We start from the raw sequence: 19,211 nt of genomic DNA on the forward strand, positions 1-19,211 counted from the left end.
ATGTCCTCTCCCCCTACCCCTGCATCATGCCCACACAGGGATGCACATAAACTACCCTTTTGGGCTTGTCACTGGGAAATTACATTATGTTAGAACATCAGGGTTGTAGGGGTAGCTAAATATGATGTTACACCATGTAGACAGGGATGGTCACATTTAATATAATGTTACCTGCCCACCAGATTAACCAGAGATTATGTTAAATACTACAGTCCCTGCAGTGCTTGTGATAAGTTGTGTTTGGCATCATGTTAGTTACCATGAATAAGTTCCCTCTCAGCTGCGCAGCTGCGGAGCAGCCTATTAAGTGCCGTGTAGGCACTCAGGCTGCGACAGGAAGAGATGCCTCTCCCCTAGCCTCGGACCTGCCGCAGCCAGGGGAGAGGCACCTCTCCCCCAGCCCCAACCCAGCCCTGGCCCTGCTACAGCCAGGGGAGAGGTGCCTCTCCTGCCCCAGCCCAGGGGCTGCTGTGGGGAGAGAGAGCTGAGGGGAGTCCTCTCTCCCCACTGTAGCCCTGGGGAAGCCTGCATCCCAAACCCTCATTCCCCAGCCCCACCCCAAAGCCTGTATCCCCAGCCAGAGTCCTCACCCCCTTGCACTCCAACCCTCTGCCCCAGCCCTGAGCCCCCTCCTACACTCCGAACCCATCAGCCCCACCCCCGCCACATGAATTTTGTTATGTGCACCTATATGGAGGTGATGTCGTTTTTAGTGTGGATGAGCCTTTAAAGAACACATTCCTGTACTGCAAACACCATAGTAAGCAAAGTGATTTAAAAAACCCAAAACTTTTATCTTGAACTCACAGGTGAAAATGATCCTAAATGGCTCTCAAACGCAGGCTACACTGGGCTTCATTAAGAGGCAATATTATAGCGGAATGTTGTGTGTCAGTAAGTGAGCATGTCTGAGTTCATGTAACTTACCTGCAGAGAATCTGGGAAAAAGGAAGGGACCTTTTTTTTTTCTCTCTTCTAGCCCTGCAGCTTGTAAGATACACCATTTTAGACCCTCTTCTACCCAGATTTAGTGGGCCAAATTCTCAGGGGATGTAAGTTGCACATTGGTAAGTGGTGTGAATCACCGTTCGTGTAACATACACTTGTGGGCACTGAAGAATTAAGGTACACCAATTTAGACTCTCTTCTCAATCTGGCCCACAGTATGCAAATACCATTCCTATAATCTGGGTGGAGATTTTCTAGAGTGGTGGTGGATTTATCTGTCTGAACTTTATTAAAGTAGTTCCACCTTATTTTCATTCCAAGATTGCTTTTTCTTTAATTGACTCTCTGCTATATTTGAAAGCTTGCTAACCCACCTTTAAGGATGTACATGCTGAACTGCCAGTAATAAGGAGACTGATTCCCCACAGCACTTCTCCTTGTGTGGTCATTCACACTTATGCAAAGAGTGCAGGGCGGGTGCACAATTCTACCTAAACAGACTAGCAATAGGAAAATGTATCTTACCTTGCTGAAAATTTCCTTTCTTCTAGTGGTAAACTCTGCAGGTCCCTTACAGTGGGTCTTCTTTTGCAGCCTGCTGAGAGGCACAACTAGACCTATCAGTCAGGGAAGGATGGGAGTTGCCAGCCCTTACAAGACCCCATCAGTATGAAACAGCCCCTGCTCATACATTAAATTCTTGAAGTATTAACTAACAAGTTATTGAGCATAGTAAAATTTGGAAATATGAATATTTCCTACTGCTGAGCAGATATTAATTCCACTTTAAAACATGGTGGTGAAATATATATTCATATGTTGAGAGGCAAAGGTCATCCCATGGCAGGGCTGTCTTTACCCATACGCAAAGTACACAGCTCCGTAGGGCACCAGGAACTTTGGGGCAAATTTCTTGGTGCCCTACGCAGCTGCGTGCTGCTCCAGCCCCTGCTCCACCCCTTCCCCTTCCCTTCCCGGCCCCTGCTCTGCCCCCACCCTGCCTCTTTCCACCCCAGCCCTGCCCCCACACCCCTGAGGACTGCAGCAGGGATCGGGCGTGCACTCACCAGCAGCGGGAAGTACAGCGACCTGGCCCCAGCCACACCACCAATGAGTGCTGGGGGGTGGTTCCCTCTGCCCCCCTAACTCCAGGCTGGGAGCGAGGGGAGCAGAGCGGAGCGGGCTGGGGCCGGGTCACTCCACTTCCTGCCGCCCTTTGAGTGCGGGATTGGGCTGGACCCTGCACTCACCAGGCAGCAGGAAGTGGAGCGACTCGGCCTGAACCCGCTCTACTCCGCCGGATTGTGCTGGGGGGTGGTTTCCCCTCTGCCCCCCAAGCCTGCTCCTGCACCCCCCCGCCCCCACAGAGGCCTGGGGCCAGCCCACCCATCCACCCACCCCCCCACGAAGGCCCTGGGGCCCCACACACACACCCAGTGGAGGGGGGGGCTGCATAGGGCACCAGAATGGCTAGGGACAACCCTGTCCTGGAATGAGGAAAGTTTTGTCCCAGGTGGGACAGGATCTGCAGACCTTCCCACTAAACAAAAGGAAGTATTGGGATGTATAAGTAGGGGCATAGCGAGCAGATCGAGGGACGTGATCGTTCCCCTCTATTCGACATTGGTGAGGCCTCATCTGGAGTACTGTGTCCAGTTTTGGGCCCCACACTACAAGAAGGATGTGGATAAATTGGAGAGAGTCCAGCAAAGGGCAACAAAAATGATTAGGGGTCTAGAACACATGACTTATGAGGAGAGGCTGAGGGAGCTGGGATTGTTTAGCCTGCAGAAGAGAAGAATGAGGGGGGATTTGATAGCTGCTTTCAACTACCTGAAAGGGGGTTCCAAAGAGGATGGCTCTAGACTGTTTTCAATGGTAGCAGATGACAGAACGAGGAGTAATGGTCTCAAGTTGCAGTGGGGGAGGTTTAGATTGGATATTAGGAAAAACTTTTTCACTAAGAGGGTGGTGAAACACTGGAATGCGTTACCTAGGGAGGTGGTAGAATCTCCTTCCTTACAGGTTTTTAAGGTCAGGCTTGACAAAGCCCTGGCTGGGATGATTTAACTGGGAATAGGTCCTGCTTCGAGCAGGGGGTTGGACTAGATGACCTTCTGGGGTCCCTTCCAACCCTGATATTCTATGATTCTATGATTCTAAGTTGTTGGCAAAGTACAAAATTTTTTCCTATTCTTCTGCTCAGGGAAGGTCTGCAGATCCATTACGGTGGGATGTCCAATAGCAATATGTAGTACGGAGGGGATAATATAGTTAACTATATACAATGTAGTAAGTAGACTTATCTGGCTACTGTGATACAAAAGCATGCAGAAATTTCAGCCAAACATCACATCTGAGGAAGCTTGCACATCCAGCTTGTAAAACTTGGCAAATATGTGTACTGATGAGCAGACGGTTGGTTTACATATCTCTTCATAAGATGCATCTGATCTTTAAGCCCAGCAGATAGTCATTACTCTGAGAAAATGTGCGTGGACATTTGGGGGAGCTGGGATGGCTTCTGGCCTTTTAAGTTTCTGCTATGCACTACTGTATCCACCTTGATATAGATGTCTGAGACGATTTCTTACATTTTGCTGGTATAAAACAAAAAGTAGCAGTTTTTCTGAAAGATTTGGTGCATTTGATGTAGATCTTCAACATCAAAATACTTTGGTAGGATGTTTTGGAAGCAGATCAAAAGATGGAAGGACTATATCCCTTGCGCTCTGTGGAGTACTGAATTTACCCTGGGAGTAAAGGCTGCGTTGATTCTTAAAATCACTTTCTCCTGGTGGAAGATACAATATTATTGCTCTACTGATAAGAGTCTTTGTTCTTCAAATCTTCTGGTGGAAGCGGTAACAATTAGAAAAAACACTTTTAAGGAGAGGAAATATAAGGATACCTGTGACAGAGGTACAAATGGATGTTTATTTAAGCCATCAGACACTAAATTTAGGCCCCAATGGGGAATCCTCCTAACTGGGGTAGGATTGACAAGAGAGGCTGCTCAGAAATCTTCCAATGTCTTGAGGTCTTGAGGGAAGTAATCTTGTGCTTTCCTGTTGTCTGTAACATGCTTGAGATCATGGCCACTTGAAATTTTAGTGTTTGAGGGGAAAGACCTTTCCACAGGAATTCCAGGATGTATTTCACTTTTCTACCTACAATTTTCATAACAAGATCTTAAAGCTGGACCAAATCCTTGAATATGCTTTATTTGTTGAACCTTTTTGCAAGCTAAGAGCTTGCCAATTAGAACCTATGAATATCCCTTTTGTTTTAGAAGGGCCTTTAACATACCAAACAGCCAGATTTGTCCTCCCTGAGTCTGAGTAGCAGATCAGTCTGTGACAGAATGCACACTTGTATTCACACGCTACACACTACAGTAATAATCTATGCACAACATATGGATAGTAAGGTATGATCTGAGAACTAACAACTGTTATGAGTATAAGCTGAAATCAATACTGAAGTGTGTTTACCAGACAAGTCTGGGAAGTGAGTAAATCTGTTTCTCAAAGACAAAGGACAAATTGACAACCCGAGCCAGGTGTCATCAAAGTTGGTGAGCCATCACCTATCAAGTTGCCATTCTTTGGCATGAAAGGGTTGGGGAAGGCGGGAAGGCAAGGGACAAGGCAAAACTACAGTTCAGCAAAGAGATGTAAAAAGATACAGCATGGACTTCTTTCACTACTGGACTCCATGTTGCCTTCTTTACTGTTTGTATAAAATTTGCTTTGAGGAATAACCTTCAGGAAAATGCATCTCAAAAGGGGACTGGACCAAAAAAGTGAGGGGCAAACACAACCCAAATTATCTCTCTCAGTTCATCTCTCTCTTTCACCTAAGAGTACGAAAGAAAACAGCTGTTGGACCTTGGGAGAAGATCCTGGGCTGAGAGTCTGCCCAGCAATGTTATTACTTGTACGCATTTTGAAGTTAAATAAGCTTGTTTTATTCTTTAATCAAAACTAATCCAATGCTGTGAACTGTGTGGGAAACTCCATTTGAGATGGCAAGCATCTTGATTCCCTTAGAGGGGCAACAGACCTAACATATATCAGGACTGTCCAGGAGAAGGCTGGACAGTGCTAAACACATGTTTTTTGGGGGAAAGATCTGGGATGAGAAGTGTATTGGAGTCACCTTGCAAGTAATAACCAAGGTTGGAGAAATCCAGAGTGTGACTGGTGTATGCTTCAGATTGCTGAGGTCAGAGCTGCTGAACCACGTGGTAGATATACACAGAGACTTAGGGCAGGCTGTGATGTGAGCTACCCAAGTTGGAAGCTACAACAGCAAAACATTGGGAGGCACCCAAGGTTGCATGGCAGGGATGACATAGCCCCTCATTGGTCTGGATTGCACCCCAGAGCGTCAAACAGTCCTTGCAATAGAAGATCCCTTTGGTGTGGGAGGAAAAATGGACGGCAGACTGCCAACAAAATCAAGTCTGAAAACCAGGGTTTCCTTAGCCAATGTGGGGCCACCAGAATTACCTCAGGTTTCAGAGTAGCAGCCGTGTTAGTCTGTATCCTCAAAAAGAAAAGGAGTACTTGTGGCACCTTAGAGACTAACAAATTTATTTGAGCATAAGCTTTTGTAAGCTACAGCTCACTTCATTGGATGTATGCAGTGAATTTCCCTGGGGAGAACTGTAAATGGTGGAAAGGCACACAGCAGTCCTTCCAGACATGGATGAGAGTGTGCATCTGTGAAACCATAGCAGGTTAGATTTTCATAGCTTGGCTGTGGATCTGGTGGTTCTCTGCTGATATAAGCAACTGCAACTATGGTGGACAACATCATGATTGTTCAATTCCGTGGCTACGGTTATTAGGGCATACCTGATTGCTCTGAGCTCAAGCCAGTTGATACTGTGTTGAAGCTCCTTGTACATACACAACCCTTATTTGGTTTTGTTCCCTGAATGAGCTCCCCCATCCTTTGCAACTGGCATCATTTGCCACTACAATTCTCTCCAGCTCTAAAATCTTGTGGCCTTCATAGTATCTGCTCACTTCCAGCCACAAAGATAGAGAATTCAATAGTGCTTTGTGCAACAAGACTGAAGTATATAGGACTAACAGGTCTTGAGGATCCAGAGAAATCAGGAACAGCTGGAGAGGACATATGTGGGATCCTGCACATGACAGGATGTCGGTGCATGATACCATCATGCCAAGTAACAACATCAGAGCCCTGATACATGAACTACAGAACTTCCTGTTGCCTTTTTAAATGTTTGTCATAGTACACGCCTCAATAACATGGAATACCATGAGCACATCACGCCACATCTTCTTTCTACATTGGCTTCCCATAAAATATCAAGTCAAATTCAAGGTCTCAGTCCTTATCTTCAAGGTCAACAATTCTGCTCTTCAGGCACAATGAAACTTTATACAATAAAGGTAAAACCGGTCTGTGCAGAAATAGATTTCTCAGAGGCCAGTCCAAGACTGCGGAATGAACTCCCCCAGGAACTACAGACTAGCACAAACTTTACGACCTTTTTCTCCAAGTGCACGGAGCATTTCTTCAGCCTTGCCTTCCCTAACAAACATACAACATAGTGTACATTAAAAAAAACCTCAAAACAAAACCCTACCAAACCAAAATACTCTATTGCACACACAATTCTCCTCCCCTCCCCGCCATCCCGAGGAAAGGATGAAAGAGAGAAAGAACCATATATCAGATGTTAGTCTTGTCACTTAATGCACTACTAGAAGGTGCTCAGATACCAAGGTGATGAGGGTGGTATAAAACCATATAGATTATAGACTAGTTCAGTAACCAATAAAAAGCTGTAATTATAAGTGAAATCAAGAATGGACAAAAATTAAGCTTTCTGGGAAGTTATTTCATTTGAGATCCAATCATTGAGCTGGTGAAACTAATACCTAATATCCTAGAATACCAGGGGAATTTATGTTCCACTGAATGTTCTTACCAGCAGTAAAGTTTTCTTTGACTGTCAGTACAAGACATCTGTATTAATCTATTCACATTAGTTTCACCTGATTGCCTGGTTTAATGCAGGATTCAATTACTTTGGGTTTAACACAGCAATAAATTAAAATTCTGTGGGGAAGGAGTTGCTTGCATTTATCTAAGTTTTCAAAAACTTGAAAAACTTTCCATATGCTATTTGCTGGCACAACTAAATGAATTCCACTCTCCATATTTCTGCTGAGCTGTATGCATATAGCCCAGTGGTACTCTGACTGAGGTTCGCAAGTCATAAGTGGCTCTTTAAAGTGTCTCCTGCACTTCTTTGCAGCACTTGATATTAAAACACTGTGTGATTTAATTATTAACCAATCTAAGCTATTAATCAATTGTAGATGATAAAATAATAATACTTGGTTAGTCATTTTGCTGTGAGAATAATATAAATAAACTAAAGGAGTACTTGTGGCACCTTAGAGACTAACCAATTTATTTGAGCATGAGCTTTCGTGAGCTACAGCTCACTTCATCAGATGCATACCGTGGAAACTGCAGCAGACTTTATATATACACAGAGAATATGAAACAATACCTCCTCCCACCCCACTGTCCTGCTGGTAATAGCTTATCTAAAGTAATCGTCAGGTTAGGCCATTTCCAGCACAAATCCAGGTTTTCTCACCCTCCACCCCCCCACACAAATTCACTCTCCTGCTGGTGATAGCCCATCCAAAGTGACAACTCTTTACACAATGTGCATGATAATCAAGTTAGGCCATTTCCTGCACAAATCCAGGTTCTCTCACTCCCTCACCCCCCTCCAAAAACCCACCCCCATACACACACAAACTCACTCTCCTGCTGGTAATAGCTCATCCAAACTGACCACTCTCCAAGTTTAAATCCAAGTTAAACCAGAACATCTGGGGGGGGGTGGTTTAACTTGGATTTAAACTTGGAGAGTGGTCAGTTTGGATGAGCTATTACCAGCAGGAGAGTGAGTTTGTGTGTGTATGGGGGTGGGTTTTTGGAGGGGGGTGAGGGAGTGAGAGAACCTGGATTTGTGCAGGAAATGGCCTAACTTCATTATCATGCACATTGTGTAAAGAGTTGTCACTTTGGATGGGCTATCACCAGCAGGAGAGTGAATTTGTGTGGGGGGGTGGAGGGTGAGAAAACCTGGATTTGTGCTGGAAATGGCCTAACCTGAAGATTACTTTAGATAAGCTATTACCAGCAGGACAGTGGGGTGGGAGGAGGTATTGTTTCATATTCTCTGTGTATATATAAAGTCTGCTGCAGTTTCCACGGTATGCATCTGATGAAGTGAGCTGTAGCTCACGAAAGCTCATGCTCAAATAAATTGGTTAGTCTCTAAGGTGCCACAAGTACTCCTTTTCTTTTTGCGAATACAGACTAACACGGCTGTTACTCTGAAACCTGTCAATAAATAAACTAAAAATATTTCCTCTGTCATACTGTTTAAATATGACTATATAGCACTATAGTAAATGAAGCAATGAATTCACATTACTGTGGCTCTTTTGGATAATGCTGATCACTAATTTGGCTCCTGAACCACTGAGGTCTGAGTATCACTTATGTAGCCCAATATTTTCAAAAACAGGAGCCTAAATTAGGCTTCTAATTTCATATTTAGGCAACTACATAAATAGCCTGATTGTCAAAGCAGCACCAATTGACTTTAATGGGAGCTCTGAGTGCCCTGCATTTTTAAAGTCAGGACACTTATTTAGGTCCCTATATTAGGAGCTTAGCTTTAGCTTCCTATTTTTGAAAATCTTGCCCCTGTGGTTTAAATGTACTTTGTATTACGCATCCAGCACAAAAACAGTAATTGTCCTCTTTTGGGACAGCAAGACCATAATTATGGTCAACATTTAGGCCCTGATCCTGCATTTGGATCTGTGCAGGCAGACCCATGTACCTCATGGAGCCCCACTGGTTTTTAATTGCAGAAATAGGGCCGTATATGCTATATTTAAACCACTGTTGTCTCTAATCTGTGTACAATGCCAAGGTACTTTAGTAATGCAGTCTAACAGACATTTTAGAAGACTGTAAGCCATAATATTTCTCACACATACAAAATTATAAATGTAACAGAAATAATAATAAAAAATGCTTCCAAGGGTTGGAACCAGCAAGTCACAAAGAAAGATACTCCCTCACAGAGTCTCCTTTTTCGATCAGTTTAGTCCTTCCACAAAGTCAAGGGGCCAAATTCTTCTTTGAGTTACCCCTGTGCAATCTTATCATCTTGCAAGGGTGTAATGTACACGGTCAAATCTATTGTAGTGGATTTGTACTTGTGTAGCTGAGGGGAATAATTTGGCTCAAAAGCTGCTCATGTAATTCAGGGAACCAAAATGAAAGGAAAAATTAAGATTTTTGTCACACTGCCATATTTCAGTGTACAGCCCACACAGCCCTTCTATCTAGGAGGAATTTTCAGCCCTTCTATAATAATACGAAGCATGAAGAACATGTAAGAGACTACCTCCTGAAGTCCCTCGCAACAGAGCTGGCAGTCTATCTGGAAAAATAACTGTTTGGCTAATTCTGAAACTCTTGCTGGTAATGTTTCTAGTGTAAAAAGGAGAGTAATAGGAATGGAAAATATTATAAACTTTGAATGTGGAAATGTTTGAAAAGGGAAAAATCATTAATGTATTTTATATTGAATGTTTTAGTTTATTGTACTGTGTTTTACCACACACTGAAAGAAAGACATCCAAGAGTATTTGTCACATAAGAACAATTTCAAAAATCCAAGAAAGGTGAGACTATAAAGTTTGTCATTGCAGAAGCTACATACTTTTCCATCATTTTTTATTACTGTTGCTGCTCATATATAGCAATCCTTCCTATGTGCTCCAACTTGAAAATTCTGTGACCCGGTCTTGCTTCACCTCTGGGTTTCAGGAATTTTATGTAAATCTTTGTGCAAGCGACTGGAAATTTGATCAGCTCTGCCAGCTGAGAAATTATTATCAGTGTGGTTAATAAACTCCTACAGTACCAAGCACTTTGCTGAAGACACCAAACTAAAGACAATCTTGTCTGAAGAGCTTACAATATAAAAGACAGAGAAGATGTCCCGCAGTGGGGAAGTCTAAGGAGAAAGAGTTTGCTTGGAATTTTTTGTAATTATTTGGTTAATAAATTAATAATGTATTTTACTTTCTGTGGGCTTTGTGGAGTTTTCGGAATGCATTGGAAAGATGAGGAGGTGGTAACTTGGCTGGCTAGAATCTGGAAAGCATTCTATTTGTAAAGGACTGTAGAAAAAAAGCCTGGAGACACGCCTGGGAAAAGAGAGGAATGGGACACTGTAGTTGGCCTTACTAGTGTAGTGGAGGAAGAAGGAATGCAGTGAGTACCATCTAAACTACTGCTTGGAACCCTTTGAGAATCAATATAAGGAAGCACTATCTAAATCTCAGAGATCCTGGCTGGTAAGAAGGCATCCACACCAATTGTTCAAGCAAAGACTGCTGCCATAAAACTCCAAATCCTTCCCTTTGATGCATGAGGTAGATTTCAGTAAGAGATATGCAAGGACACAATTTGTTATTACCCTTTTGCAAATACTGTCCTGCTTATATACAGAAATTGAATAGAATCTCATCAGGGACACATCACTGAATGTAACAACGGAGATGGAACAGATTTTGATCCCCTCAGAGTTCCGTGACAGGGCTAAAATTATGTCAGCTGCCAAAACAGCATACCAGAAAGGAAAAAATCTCTCTTAGGAGAAAGGCAAGATTTTGCCTTTTCAAAGCAAAGCCTGTACATAGGCAGTCTGAAACTTCTGGAGAGTCAGTAGCAAGGAGGGAATAGCTGGAACTAACAGGATTACGGACAGTAAAGAAGAATATTCTGCCAAAAAACTGCCATCAAAGCCTGTAAGTGGCAGCTATGTTTTAGGTCTGTTTTTGTAAAATAAAGGGACACAACAAATTAAGTATAATTAAGAGATAATGTCAATGGAGTAGAAAACTGTCACAGGATAATGCAGAGATAAAGACAAGCAATTTAAGGAAGATAAATGTTTAGGTGAAGCTGATATATTTACTTTTGGAGCAGGAGATATTAATCCTGTGACAGTGTTATATCTGAATCACTTCCTTTCTCTTATCTCTGGTGTACGCTAAAGCCTCAAAATCTCAGGATTTTCTGATCAGAAAAAAAAAAGTCCTCTTGCACTCCCACCACAGTGTACACTCCTGAATCATATGCACAACAGGTTATCATGAAGCCAAAAGCTGTTAGACAAATAACTATCTACAGACCAGGATTCATAAATCTTAGGATCAGAAGAGACCATTATAATACAGTACACCCTCACTACAACACCCTTCATAATAACAAACCTTTGGATATAATGAACCCGGTCCCTGGATTCCTACCTCGAACCCTGGGGCTGCACCAGGGACTGAGAGCTCCTCCACCCTGGAAAAAATGGAGAAAGTACTATTGCATGCACTTTTGCAAATGAAGGAAGGACTTGAGGTTCAGGTACCAGACTGTGACACGGGAGATTTGGGTTCTGTTTCTTGCTTTGCCATAGTCTCTGACATTTTTTGTGTCTTAGCTTTGCTTAGCCAAATTTAATTGCAGATAAAAATATCTCCTAACCAGTGTTATGGCCAAGAATTGTTTTTCATGTATTGATGACAAACACTGGTCCAGACAACAAGTAAGAATTGGAACTATAGACATCTGAGATCCACTCCCTCCTCACTAGAAGTAGGGTGAGACACTTGAGCTTTCTGTATCTCCATTTCCCAATGTGTAAAATGGGAATGATAATAGTGTAATGATCTCACTGGCTCATTAATGGGCAAAGGATGGGTTACAAGGTTTATTAGTTAATGTTTGTACTAGGCTTTGAAGATACACTGGTTGCCACTGAAAACTCTCCATTTGCCAACCATTTACCATTGCGATAGCAAAGTTTGGCCTATACTCCGAATAGGAAATAACTGTTGGTACATATTGATTTTTTAAAAGTTGGTGTCAAATTTAATTATTATTTAATGGGCCATTGGCCTTGGAGAACAGCATTTGCAGAACTACACGATGATACTGGGTAGATTTAGGTCACTTGCTTTTCACTTTATAGAGAAGATCTTTCATGGGGAAAAAACCCTACATAAATACCACAGGATATTTGTCAGTTTTTGAGGTTGATGAGTATATGTATCCATAAGACTATATCTCACTCTGTCATGTCAAACTTTGACTGCTGACATTCAGCTTGCTTGATTTGGATAGAGGAGGGATTTGAAGGCTTAGGGGGAAAGAGTGGGTGTTGTAAAAGATGAAAGTTGCTGCAGCAGAAAGATGTTTAAAGGATAACCAGACCAATTTGTTTTCATGGGTGCTGACTGTGGTTACCTCTGTGTGTCTTTTTGCATTCTGTTTCTCTTTTCTTTTCCTTTTGAGTGTATTTGTAGCTGTGCTTTTTATTTTAAGTGGTGAAAATTAATGTGGCAAATGGACATCTGTAGATTAATTACAGGAATGTGTCCACACAGCATATGTGATGATTACTAGCCAGATGTTATTAATATCTGAATGTAAAAAGGGCATGTGCTGTGGAAAAAGTCCACATAGCATCAGATAATCGGTGCTCTATCTAATGCTGTACTGTGCCTCCAGCAGTCGCCAGTAGCTTTGGAGGAAAGCAAATTACAAAACAAACCCAATACTGCAACAAAACAGCCCCCTTAAAAATGCATCTTGTTAACTGTGCAGTGATGTGTATAAATGAATCATGATTACTTACATATAAAACTATATAGACTAAATTTAAATGCACGTTCAGACAAGTAATTATGTGGAAAATATAGTTGAATGGTTATAACCTCCAACCTGCCCATTTATTTCTATGCTCCCATTTAGTTTCACAGTAGTCTTTGTGTTCTTTAGTGATGACTGTTAAAAATGTTAAAGTACATGCATATGCAATTGCATACTTAATTAAACAGGTAATAACTGGGGTTTACCCATGTACCAGGACATTTTTCGGAACATTTAGTCCACTGTGTTTGTACAGTTCATGAAACTATCATAATATTTGTTACACCCTACTGAGCTAATAAGACCAAAGAATGAACTGAGGAGTAAAAATAAGACAGTAAAAGTAAGAAATAAGTGACATAGGCCACAGCTGAATGCACCTGACACTTTCCGTGAGGTCATTTCTGAAGGATGATTTAATATAGGAAAAGTCAACCTTTCTAATATAGGAACCCAAACCAAAACAAGCGTAGAGTGAGAAACAGAAGGGAACGATTGTACTATTGAGGCATAGTGAGGAGCTGTGCTATCCACATTCATGAACCCACCCTTTCATTCACATCCTTTCACTCACTCCCACTGACCCCTTCATGGACAGTGTTTGAAAAAATTACTAGACACACTAATAGATAAAGGACTTATCTAAGATGAATGGGCACTCTGTTCAGGAGCAACACCCATTTAGGAAGTTAATCTCTCTGCCCAACTGCTGGGAAAGGGGATGGTGCCTGGATTTCTACTAAGCATTTGTCCTTGACCCTGCTGTTAATGGAAGTTGTTAAATCTGAAGCTGCTTGCCAACAAAGAGTGAAGGTTATTTATTCTCTCTGCTGTTGCTGCTGCTATTCCCTCCCACTCCAGAATCTCCTGGCTGCTAAGACAATTATGGATCTGGGGTTCTTCGCTAGCCTATTCCTATTCCTATTGCTCTGCTGCATGGCTCATACTTTCCCCTGACCTGGCTCTTGACAGTTTCACTCTGTTCCACAGATTTCTCCAACAATAGGAGTGAAACTGACCAGTTTTGTCAATTTCATTATTTTTCCAAACTGGGGAAGCTTTGAAGGGTAGCAGAGACACTTGAGGAGCCTAGGGATTTAGAAAGATAACACCATACACTTGGTTCACATTATCTTCCCAATTATGTTATCAGCAATACAGGATATTATTATTATTTATATTGCAGTGGTGCCTTGGAGCCCGTGGACTGGGACCACATTCTGTTAGATACTGTAGAAACACACACTAAGACGGTTCCTTCTCCAAACAGCTTTTTTTCTTCTTTAGAAAGAAAGTTTAAACTCTGTACTGTACTTGGACCACTTGCACAGTAAGGCTTCTTCTTGCCCCAGGCAAGACAAATGTATTTCTCAAGCCCTTCAAGATGGTGCAGAGGGCAATGCTGACCAGAATACAAGAGCACAGCAGAAAACAGCAGAGAAGAGTTCTAGGATCAGTATGTATTGTACTTCATTTAAAAACCGAACAAAACTGAAAAACAGAGTTACATGCTTTTTAGAATAAAATCCCTTGGTAAATACCAAATCTTAGTTTATATACAGATCCAGTCTTGCTCCCATTCATGTCAAATCTATGTACTTCAATGGAAGCAGGATAAGGCCCAAAAGTAAAGAACCTCCTACCATGCACAACTATATTGTATGCGTCTCACAATATCCCCTTTCTGAGCCAAATTCATCCCTGGTGCAAGCTGGCAAATCTCTATTAACTTCAGTAGTGTTGCATCCACTTATGACAGCACAGAATGTGATCCTTGCTCTGTGGCAAACTTGCTAGATATCTCGCTTTTCTTTTCTTTTTTTTTAAATTTGAAATTGAAATGATCAAAATCAAATGCGCAAAACTTGTACCGATTTACCGTAAATGAAGTAGCACTAATTATATGGTAGCTGCTAGATTGCTATGTTCATGTGTTTGTTATAATGACACATCTCAGGAATGAACAGGACAAATTCTATAATAATACCTTCAGGTAAAACATCATTGCTTTTATAAAATAAAATAATATTGTTACACAAAAAAAGTTTACCAAATAATTTAGTTACCTGTAGACATATAAGGTGCATCATCAATTGGAGCGTTATAAAATATTGCTAAGCTATTGCCATTTATTGCCCTATTACCAACATTCCTGATTAGGGGAAGCTTATTAAAATTGTACCAAAATAGTTCTGAACATTACCTGATATCCTCAGATTCTCTTAGACATCCTTCTATAAGATGGCTATTGTAGAGAGACAAATGTGAACATAAGAATATAAAAATGGCCATCCTGGATCAGACCAATGGTTCGTTTAGTCCAGTATCTTGTCTTTTGACAGTGGCTGATGCCAGATGCCTCAAACAGAATGAACAGAACAGGGCAAATGCTGAGTGATCCATCCCGTCATCTACTCCCAGCTTCTGACACAGGCTTAGGGACATCCAGAGCATGGGGTGAGTCCCTGACCACCTTGGCTAGAAGCCATTGTTGAACCTATCTCCATGAACTTATCTCGTTCTTTTTTGAACCCAGCTATATTTTTGGCTTCACAACATCCCCTGGCAATGAGTTTCACAGGTTGACTGTGTTTTGTGTGAAGAAACACTTGCTTCCATTTGTTTTAAACCTGTGGCCTATTAACCAGAATGACATCTCGGTCTCGTATTCTGTGAAGGGGTAAATAACACTTCCCTGTTATTCACTTTCTCCACACCATTGATGATTTTATGGATGTCTGTCGTATCTCCCCTAGTCATCTCTTTTCCAAGCTGTACAGACCCAGTGTTTTTAATCTCTCCTCACATGGAAGCTGTTTCACACTCTAATAATTGTTGTTGTCCTTCTTGTTACTTTTTCCAATTCTAATATATCCTTTTTTAATTGTGGCAACCAAGATTTCCTGCAGTATTCAAAGTGTGGGTATATCATTAATATATGTATTGGCGTTATGGTATTTTCTGTCTTATTATCTATCTCTTTTAGCGTATTACATCTGTGCTACAGAATCTGCCTGGTTTCCAGTTCATTTTTGGATGTTGGTTCCAACTTACACAGTTCAGGTCCTCATTGTCTTAAAGATTCTTTTTCTCTCCTGCCTTATGCCAAGAGTTGAGCTCCTTGGAGATGCTTGGATGTCTCTATTACAGCAGTCCTGACGGGGTATTTTTTCTGAAAGCTCCTAAAATCTTGAGCTCATTCTCCGCTACATTCTGAAATAGCCTAAACTTTGCTGACTTTCAGGTCATGCTGCAACACATATTTATTTACTAAGGCATTTGCCTAAAAGAGATTTGTAAGGTTTCAGGGAAGATTACTGAAGTCCTTAATTGACACTGTATCAATCTGCTCTGTAACAAATACTAATGCACGTGAGTAATTTTATGGAAGTGAACACTTTTATTGAGTTAAGTGGGACCACTCAAATGCATAAGAATCAGAATCAGGGCCTTAGAGATGGTTGGAATTTTTATTTTGTAATTCAAGTATATTTTTTAAAAGTCTCAAATAAAAACTAGGCTATTTTTAAAGTTTTATCAACTACAGGAATAGCTCTTGCAATGTAGCGCTCTTACTTTTTTTTCTTCACATTTATTGACAGATTATAATAAACTGCACAATATCTTATGTTTCAGTATATTTTTGCAGCACATAACCCAATATAATCAATCCTAGGGAATTCACAGCTATATATTACCTCCCATACTTTCCTGGCTTTTGTCAATTAGCTATTAGGAGCTGAAAGGGTTTCTTGGTTTGCCATAATGAGGATGACCCAGGATCCCTAATTGGTATATTAATAAGATGTAGTTGAGTTTGAAACAAATGATACTAGTCTTATTTATCTGGAAATATGGGGATTGTGACAGGGTAGACTAGGTCCAGAGGCCCCCTGCTGGAGGCCTCACGGGCCTGCCTCAACCCACCCCAGAAAAGAGGAGAGGGAAGTCCTCCATGCAACCTAGAGTGGCTGCAGAGAAACACCCAATCAGAAGGGCTGTTGGACTGGCCAATCAGGGGCTCGAAGACTCATATAAAAGGAAACAGCAGAGGCAGAGCAGTCAGTTGCTGCCTAGAGCTCGAAGAGGGGGAATTCGGTGTCTGGCTGGCTGGAACAGCAGCAGGACTATGGACAGATCAGTGTGGGCAGGCTGAGCCCAGGGGACTGAGCCCAGAACATAGCCAGACCAGGCAAGGGTACTGTGATGCGCCCTACTGGTCTGCCTGAAGACTGAGCCCAGGGAGGACTGCCAAAAAAAATCAACTGAGGGTACCAAGATAGGCCCCTGTTGGGCTGTTAAAGAACACAGTGCCTCCAGGGAGGAAGTCTTGGTGCTACGGCCCCATACCTGGGCCATGAGAAAGAATTAGAGACTGTATACCCTGGAAGGAGGAACAGTGTGTGTGACTTGGCCAGAGGGCTGAGTCACTAAAGACCTGTCAAACAACCACTGGGTGGGGAGGGGTCATGAAAGGCAGGTGCCAACCCATTGTAAGAATTGAAAGAAAAGCAGCCTCACAACCGACCAGAAAGGGGGCACCTGTGAGAGGTGGGTGCCATCCTCGTTCAAAGACTGAGAGAATGCAGACACATATCAGTCAGAGAGAGGGCGCTTGTGAGAGGAGGGTGCCACAGGAACAAATGTTTTTGACTCCTCTCTTGGAGTTGGGGATGAAGGTAGCAGTTGCAGTATTATATGCTGCAAGTACTGCTGAGGGGTTTGCAATGCATATACTCTTACAAGTGCTTCCTCTTAAGCCTTCTTGGGGTACAGTAAGGTGAAAGGAATTGTTCTATATGAGAGCATCCTTCATTTAACCTTCCTCACACATAGTGAGAGATTTTACACATTAAGTAAAAAGAAAGGGAGTACTAGTGGCACCTTAGAGACTAACTGATTTATTTGAGCATAAGCTTTCGTGAGCTACAGCTCACTTCTGTAGCTCACAAAAGCTTATGCTCAAATAAATTGGTTAGTCTCTAACGTGCCACTAGTCCTCCTTTTCTTTTTGCAAAAAAAGACTAACATGGCTGCTACTCTGAAACCTACACATTAAGTAGTATTTCACACCATGCATACCCCCATTTAAATCAGTGGGATTTCTCATGAAGTAAGGTACTACTGAATGTGAATAAGTGTGCAGAATCTGGACTATATAATAGGGTAAGGGTATAAAGTTGGAGGGAACTGGGGGGAGAAATCTAACGAACAGAATCACAGGTGACACCAGTCCTCTAATCCAACCTGTGTTCTTAGAGGAGCCTTTTTGAACCTTCACAGAGTCAGAAGTTATAAACCCAGAAAAGGACATTATTTTGTCTCCTGTACAACATATGACTTCCCTGAATTAACTCCTATTTGAATTAGAGTATATCTTTTAGAAAAACATCCAATCTTGATTTAAAAATTGGCAGTGATGGAAAATCCACCTCAACCCTTGTAAATTATTCTAATGACAAACTACCCTCACTGTTAAAAATGTGCATCGTATTTCCAGTCTGAATCTGTCTCGCTTCAGATGGGAGCTCAAGCTGAGCTAGTTATCCACTGGTACCCCAAGTCTCTTGCAAAGTCACAGCTTCCCAGTATACAGTCCCCATCCTGTAAGTATGGCCTAGATTATTTTTCCTAGATGTATAATTTTGCATTTGACCAAATTAAAATGCATCTTGTTAGCTTGAGCCCAACTTTACCAAGCAATCCAGATCATTCTGTATCAGTGACCTGTCTTCATTATTTAGCACTTTCCCAATCTTTGGGTACTCTGCAAACTATAACAGTGATTATTTTCTATGGTCTTCCCAGTCATTGATAAAAATGTTACATAGCATAGGGCCTTCTATTAATGATTCAGGAATTTTATTTATTATTTTATTTATGATTATTTATTATTTTAGTACCATCACTACGAAAGTCAAGGGGACCCAGAGTTTAAACAACTCCTGGTTACCAGTATATAGATATTTTCCAAACATTTCAGCCCAAATGGTTAAAAATTGGCAAAATTATACACAACTGAAGACAGGTTCTTATAATGGGTAACTTTAGCCATAGAGGTGGGTAACCTTAGCTATAGAAGTCGCTATCTGTGCCATATAATATGTAAGATGTTTGGTCAGAGATGGTCTTTGAAGCTGCAATGCCTAAATCTGGGGAACCTAAGAAATGTCGTACTAGCTTTTCCATAACTCATGAACCATCTGAGTTGGGACTGCAATTTAATCCAGCCTAATTTCTACTGCATGAGCTAGTAGTGCTCCTTAAATTATGCAAATGTAAATTATTTTAATATGTCCATCACTGCTGTATTTGGGCACCATCTAAAACCATACTGCACCAAAAATTTAGTCTGAAAGATAAACAGATTATGAAACCATTAAATAATCTAAAATTTATCACAAATAATAAAAACGCCATGTTAATCATTGTATTTACATATTGTAATAATGAATGGTTGC

The 19,211-nt window shown here is 41.6% G+C and overlaps 1 protein-coding gene across 2 annotated transcripts in view; it reads right to left on the bottom strand.

Moving 5' to 3' along the window:
* Window positions 1–19,211, bottom strand: part of NALCN (sodium leak channel, non-selective) — a 330,584-nt gene that overhangs the window by 251,678 nt on the left and 59,695 nt on the right. The gene's annotated exons all lie outside the window — the stretch shown is intronic.

This window comes from Eretmochelys imbricata, chromosome 1 (assembly GCF_965152235.1).
Source record: "Eretmochelys imbricata isolate rEreImb1 chromosome 1, rEreImb1.hap1, whole genome shotgun sequence".
Classification (NCBI taxonomy): Eukaryota; Metazoa; Chordata; order Testudines; family Cheloniidae; genus Eretmochelys; species Eretmochelys imbricata.